General features: G+C 37.5%; 1 long non-coding RNA gene across 1 annotated transcript; it reads left to right on the forward strand.

The window, feature by feature from the left end:
* Positions 1–799: 799 nt before the first annotated feature.
* LOC119328287 lies at positions 800–5,811 on the forward strand. Its single transcript, XR_005158906.1, has 3 exons — positions 800–1,134; positions 5,666–5,699; positions 5,786–5,811. It is a non-coding gene; the product is annotated as an uncharacterized LOC119328287 (long non-coding RNA).
* The last annotated feature ends 1,020 nt before the right edge of the window (positions 5,812–6,831 follow it).

Below are 6,831 nucleotides of genomic sequence, written 5' to 3' on the forward strand. Positions count from 1 at the left end.
AAAAGTAGTTTTTCTTATTGGTCGTATAGAAGTCTTCTTATTTTAGTGGTGCAAAATGTCATGTCTCTAGTTACTTCCGTGTATTTCACTTTTTTTCCTTACTCCAATTACCTCGCTTATTATCCTTGCATGGCAACATAATCCATTGTTTATTCAACAGTCATTGCTGAACATTCTCTTAGTCCTTATAATGAATAGTTTGTTCATCAACTCATGCTCTTGCATGGGCTAGCATTCCATGTCTCTATGTTTCTCAAAATGAATAGTTCTACTTTCATTGTCATTTTTAGTGTAAGTACCCCGGGTAGGGGACACTTTTAAACATGTTTAGGCTAGATTTTCCTGCCATTACTTGTGCACGGCCATGGTTCAATCATCAAGTACAAAAATTGGTATAATCATATGCAGTATTTATAGCCTCAAAAGATCAAAAAATATGGAACATACATATGACTGAAATTGCAATTATATTATTTCCTAAGCTCATTATAACTTGCTGATATCTTGATATGGAAATGAATGAAAACTTTGGATCTTATAATCCAATTAATACGAAAGGTGAAATATCATATTATGGATGTCTCTGGTTAAAACAAATTTCATAGAGATGTTCGGACCTTTTTTTGAGAATATGCAACAAGTTCTGACGTGGGTAAATTTTTTTATGAAGGCAGCTAGGTCCACCCTAGAATTTTGGACCAACCTATCTGATTCGATAATCGATATGGGCCAGGAAAATAATATAAAAAAATAAAAGGGAAATAGCTATTCCTGATCCTCTGTCCAGGCTGAGAAAAAATTAACGCAGCCAGGATTGCCCCTAGCCGCCGAGACACATCCATAATTCTAGACCCAGTCATCGACACATCGAGCCAGCCGCTCGCTTCCTCGCGACCTCCCGATTCTGCCATCTCGCTCGCTCGTCGCTCGCCGTCCCCGCCTATGTAGCCGATCGTTGGGCGCCCAGGACCACAGCCTGTCCATCCCGCCCGCTCGGTGTTTGGGGCTCGGCGGCGGCCGCGCCACCTCAATTGCAGAGTCTTGCCCCTACAAGCCGGCGCCGCTGCCCAATCTGCACATCAGCGCTCGGCCAAGAGGAAGTAGCCAGCCAGCAAGCATCCGTGTTGATTTGCGGTACCAGCTCAGCTCGTCCACTGCCCATTTGGTTTTGATTATAGGGTTTGCTCTTGCATGTACTACCCATCATTCAGTACATAATTTCCGTTGAATTATGTTATTATGAATTTATAATTGATTGAAAGTAAATTAGTTGGAATGTCTCTAAGTCTTCTATGCAAAACTGAGACTTAATTGACAATTTTAGTATGTTTGTAAGACCATATCAAACTATTTCTATGGTATTGGTACTTAGTTAGAGCGTTCACTATGTCATATTTGTTGTCAATTTTTTTCAGGAGGACCACCCTGTTTTCAAATCCTAGATCCACCACTGATCATAACCTAAACCTTTACATTCTGAAATTTGAAAGGCTGATCTTCTTAAAATAGGTAAAGACATATGTCAGCCACATAATGACCAATGTGCCGAAGTGAGAAACATTACTGCAAATAAAATTTGGAAGACCCGTGCAAAGATCAGCTTGCATGGAATTAAAAGAAAACGGAAGTAGTTGCACTCATGAATTAGTGATGCAGGACTGCATATCAGAATGGAAGTAACTGGCAAAAATAATTTGCTCACCTTCTCAAAACATAGGTGAAGCTTAGCACTGCAGTAGATAAAATTTTGTAGATTAATAAGTGAAACAAAATATTACAAGAATGACTGTAGAAAGAAGCCATTATGTTCATAACATGTACGTAATGCGTGAATAATATGGCAGGTACAAACCATCTGAAAAAACCCTATGCACCCTACATTTCTACGCTATCCATAAGACCAACTTATTTATGTTGGAACCCACATATATCGATACATTTCTCTATGCGGCTAGATGAGAAACTCAGATCCACCAAGAGAAATAGGAAATTGGTCGATCCTAATTAATGATACAATGAATACAATCAGGTCAAAATAATATTCTACCTTGTCATAGTTAAAAATACAAAATACTAATTTTTAAACACATAATTACCAGATAAGTTCTTAGCAGAAGTTGTAGAGAAAATTTCTTGAGAGCCAATACACTACCTTGACTGGAAAATTAACCCAAATATAATTGTGTTTCATAAATGTAGGTTTAACATCCACTTCTAGCGGAGTTACAAATAAGTAGTTAAGACCCGAAAAAAGGCATCAATATGTCTTTTTAATACAACAATATTGTGCAGTAGATTATACATACCAGAGCCATTTTTGTTAAAGAATGATGCATAATACATCATCACTTATGCCTCATATTTGTCAGTTCGGTATGACAACTTCCCTGCAATTTAAATCTCATATAGTAGACATGTATGATTTGCTACCTCATGTGCACATTTGATTGCATTTGAAGTTATATTCTTCACATATGCTCTTATTGGTAGAAAAATGTGGAATGATGATTTACCAACCATAGAAAGAAACATATTGCTACATAGTATATCAGAAAGAGGGAAAGAACCACAATAGGATGAATGCTGGTGTAAGGCGAACATGTAACATGAACATGGTCACTCAGAACAACGTTGCAGTTTTTAAGCATACTGAACTGATAAAGGGGATGCGAGTCGAAGCTTCATCCATTTCCGTACATACCTTGAATAATTTTCAATACTTCTAAATTTTTGGCTAACTTGAAAAGATGATGCATGCTATCTTAAGCACCAACCACTGGCGAAACTAAAAATAAGAACCTAACAATGCCTTATACAACAATATCATGTAGTACTTTATATATACCTGAGTCATTTTGTCTTAGCCAATGATCTATGGTGCCTCATCACTTCAGCTCGGACTTATCAATACAGTACTACAACTTCGCTTCAATGTAAATGCTAGGGAATACACGTATGTCCTTCTACCTCGCATGCATCACCCAGATGTAGAGGCCAGGGGTCATCCTCTTTTCTAAAAGAAAACATGTATCCATTTCAGATTCTATTTTTCACCAGTGCTCTTGTTGGTAGGAAATAATATAATGACAATTTACCAACCATAGAAAATAAAACCATTGCTACACACAGCTCCATACCATAAAAGGTAATGAACCATGTAGGACAAATGACAAAGCCAAGCTCACATGATATTTGAACATGGTCACGCAAAACGTTTGTAAGATATAACGAAAACATATTGAACCGGAAGAAAAGATGTCATTCAGAGTTGCGTACATTTCATTGCATACCTTGATGCAATTATTTCTAATTTGAGGCTACCATGTAAACATGATGCATGCTTCAATATTATCCATACATGTAAATATAAGAAAGCTATGATATTCTCGCCGCACGATTTATTTTCTGCTATACCAAGACATTCCTTCGAGCATCTGGGCATCTGGAAGGCAATTTAGAGATTGTAAAACCATGCACCTTAAACATATGTATTAAGTATAGAGTGAATATTTTCGGGAGGACCATGGATGTCTACATGATAGGTCTAAAACTATATTCATTATGGTAGTATAAGAAAACTGTATTACAAAAATCCAGTGTGCATTGACATCTTAAAACATTGGTCAACTGCAAGATTTACAGAACCTTCTGAAATCATTGACCATGTGCATGTTGCCATTACCTATATCTATTAAAACTCTTCACGATCCTACATTCTATATAATTGGCAAATCAAAAAGTTGTTGATTTAGAAACTTATACCACATTTCTTTGAGTTACTCATGTACTTGTTACCATGCTCATGTACATATAGAAATTATTATCTCAAATCAACATCATTTTAATGGAAACAAAACGAATCTTAGTATAATGTACAACTATTCAAAAAAATTAAATGGAACAATTATTAGAAAAAGTGCATGTCATATAAGTTGGTCAATCAAAAAGTTGCTGAATTGGAAACTTACCACAGTTTGCTCATAATTTTTGAGTTCCTCCTTCCACTATTAAAAATATTGTTGAGTTCCTCATGTAAGTGGTACAATAGTCATGTATTATTAGCTCAAATCAACATCAACTTGTTTGAAGCAGAATGACACATTTTTGCTATGATGAATATGTAAATAAATTATGTACAATGCCATAAATATTTTTTCTTTCATACACAGTGACACATTTTTGTTGTGAAGATCATGTAAATAATTTTTTGTATCTTTGCAAATAAGATTAACCTTGATGTATAAATCCGATCAGAGTAGAGGTAGCTATGAAAGGTCATGCGTCACATGATTAGTCTAAGGCTCTAACCACTTCCATGGAGAATCTAACATCTAAACTATGCATATTTGTTTGTTCTAGAAGCCACGAAATTGAGGTACGCAGAAGATGAACAAACCTGAGAACTGATGATCCAAAGATGAGTCGGAGTTCAAGCATCACATAGCCGTCAGCTGTGGTTGCTTGTAGGCGGATGTGTCTCAGACGTAAGTTGTTGCAGCTAGACCGTGGTTACATGCATCCTCTCTTGGAGGCAGTGGTGCTAGGAGATATCCTTATGCAAGGCGAAGAAGTGGACGAAGGCCCGAATAAGCAATCTATGCCTCCCTGTCGCTGCGTCCTGCTCCTCAATATGTCACCTTAGTTATGGCCGCCTTATCCCTCATGTCGCTGATTTAGACCTGCCTTAATCTTCTTCTCCTAGGCTGATCGAGCGCTGCGCTTCAGAGGCAGCCTCGCCGACAACGGGGAAGGAAGGATCAGAAGTGACGGCTATAGCACTAGGAAATTGGAAACCCTAGCAATTAATCTTCTCTATAAAACGTGTTTGGCAAGGGACGTGGAACCTGCCTCAGGGAAGAAGAGATTGATCACGTGAGAGAAGAGACCAGCTTCCATCCTTTATCGGACAACCAATTGTTTTTTGTTTGCCAATTGCCTAGTCCATATTGTTCGTGTGTTCTATGCATGCAAACATGTGGCTCTTGCTGTTTGTAGGTAGACCTGCTATATTGCTCTCGGATATGTGTAAGAGCTTTATTATTTTCCCTTTTTTCCTTCCAATTCGGACATGCATCAGTTCCTGTGTGCTTGTATTGGACTCAAACAAAACGCATCCATGTAGTCCTTCCCGTGCACGCAAGTGTTATGGTTCAATGCATCTAACGTGACAACATATAAGTTCAATACTTCTGGTACATATATTTTTACATGTTACGTAGAAACTTTAAGTCTCAGCCATTGTTATTCTAATCAAACGGTGTAAAAAATATTAACATATGTGGACAAACGTGATGGCTTGTTTTACTCTTGTTTTAATTATATAATAGATGTGGTGCTCAGTTAACGTGTGGTTCATTTGTTGTGGTGTTTAGTTAACTGTTCGGTTCAATTCTGCAATGTGATATTCAATTGTTGTGGCTGCATTCTGTTATTGTATACCATGTGTGGAATAAATCGAATTGGGCTGCACTTAATACATGAGAAACATATACAGGTGCTATATTTCCTAGTTCTTAATCATGCTTGGTTTGGATAAATGGGTTTTCCATGTGGCTTGAATTAATCTGATGAATCTGCAATGTGCTTATTTATCATCAACATATTTTACTGATAACATGCGAACCCTTACTTAACCTGATTACCAACTACCTTATATGTGTTGCAGGGAAACAATGAGAAGCACTGAGGTTTACAAGATGGTACTAACTATTATACCTTGCCTTTTTGTATTCCTTTGCCCCACTTCCAATATAGAGAAGATATTTATGCACATCCTTGTTTTCAGGCTTCACTGATGATTACCTCTCAAACCACCTATGTGGTTAGGAGGCGAGGAAAGTTTTCATACAACACCCACGGTTCAATATTGAAGTGTTCCTGAAGAGGTCGAAGGATGGACGGTCAATCATCCACAAGCACTGGCCTAAAGTTGCAAAGACCTTTAACATGAATGAAGGCTCAATATTCGCCTTCCGCTTCAGCAGTTTTCCAGATAAGATGCATCTCTGTATGTACCATCTATGATGCTATTTTCGAAAGGTTCTAGATGTTGCATGTGAAACTTGCTGCTAGTGTAGTTGTGTAATGGGGTAGCTGAGTGCTGAAGCTATATCAAGTTGTACTCCGATGTATTTCAATTATGAAATCCTTCTTCCTTAATATGGAAATGGAATATATTATGTGCTTAATATGAATGTCAATTAGATTAGTAAATGGATTATTATTAATAGGGCCACTAGCCCGCTAATTGGGTTTTCCTGTTGCAAATGGTTAATGAGAAAACACCGTGGGCGATGACATCAGGCAACGCACACAGTTTCTAGGAATAAACCATGTTGGATCAATGAACAATCCCACATGACATTCTTTTTAAAACTATTTTCGTAACAAAACACTCTTTACTAAAACTAACTTAGTTGTGTCTTTATCTAAACATCCCCTAGATTTTATTTACGCGCTCTTTATTATCTTCCAAACCTATCCAACAACACCTACAAAGTACTTCTAGTTTCATACTTGTTCTAGGTAAAGCAAACATCAAGCGTGCGTAGAGTTGTATTGGTGGTCGATAGAACTTGAGGAAATATTTGTTCTGCCTTTAGCTCCTCGTTGGGTTCGACACTCTTACTTATCGAAAACTGTTGCGATCCCCTATACTTGTGGGTTATCAAGACCTTTTTCTGGCGCCGTTGCCGGGGAGTCATAGCGTGGGGTGAATATTCTCGTGTGTGCTTGTTTGCTTTATCACTAACTAATTTTTATTTTCCATTCTTAGTTGTTCTTTATCTTTAGTTATGGATATGGAACACGAAATACCAAAAAAATTGGGTG

The sequence above is a fragment of the Triticum dicoccoides genome, chromosome 7A (genome assembly GCF_002162155.2).
Source record: "Triticum dicoccoides isolate Atlit2015 ecotype Zavitan chromosome 7A, WEW_v2.0, whole genome shotgun sequence".
Lineage (NCBI taxonomy): Eukaryota > Viridiplantae > Streptophyta > Magnoliopsida > Poales > Poaceae > Triticum > Triticum dicoccoides.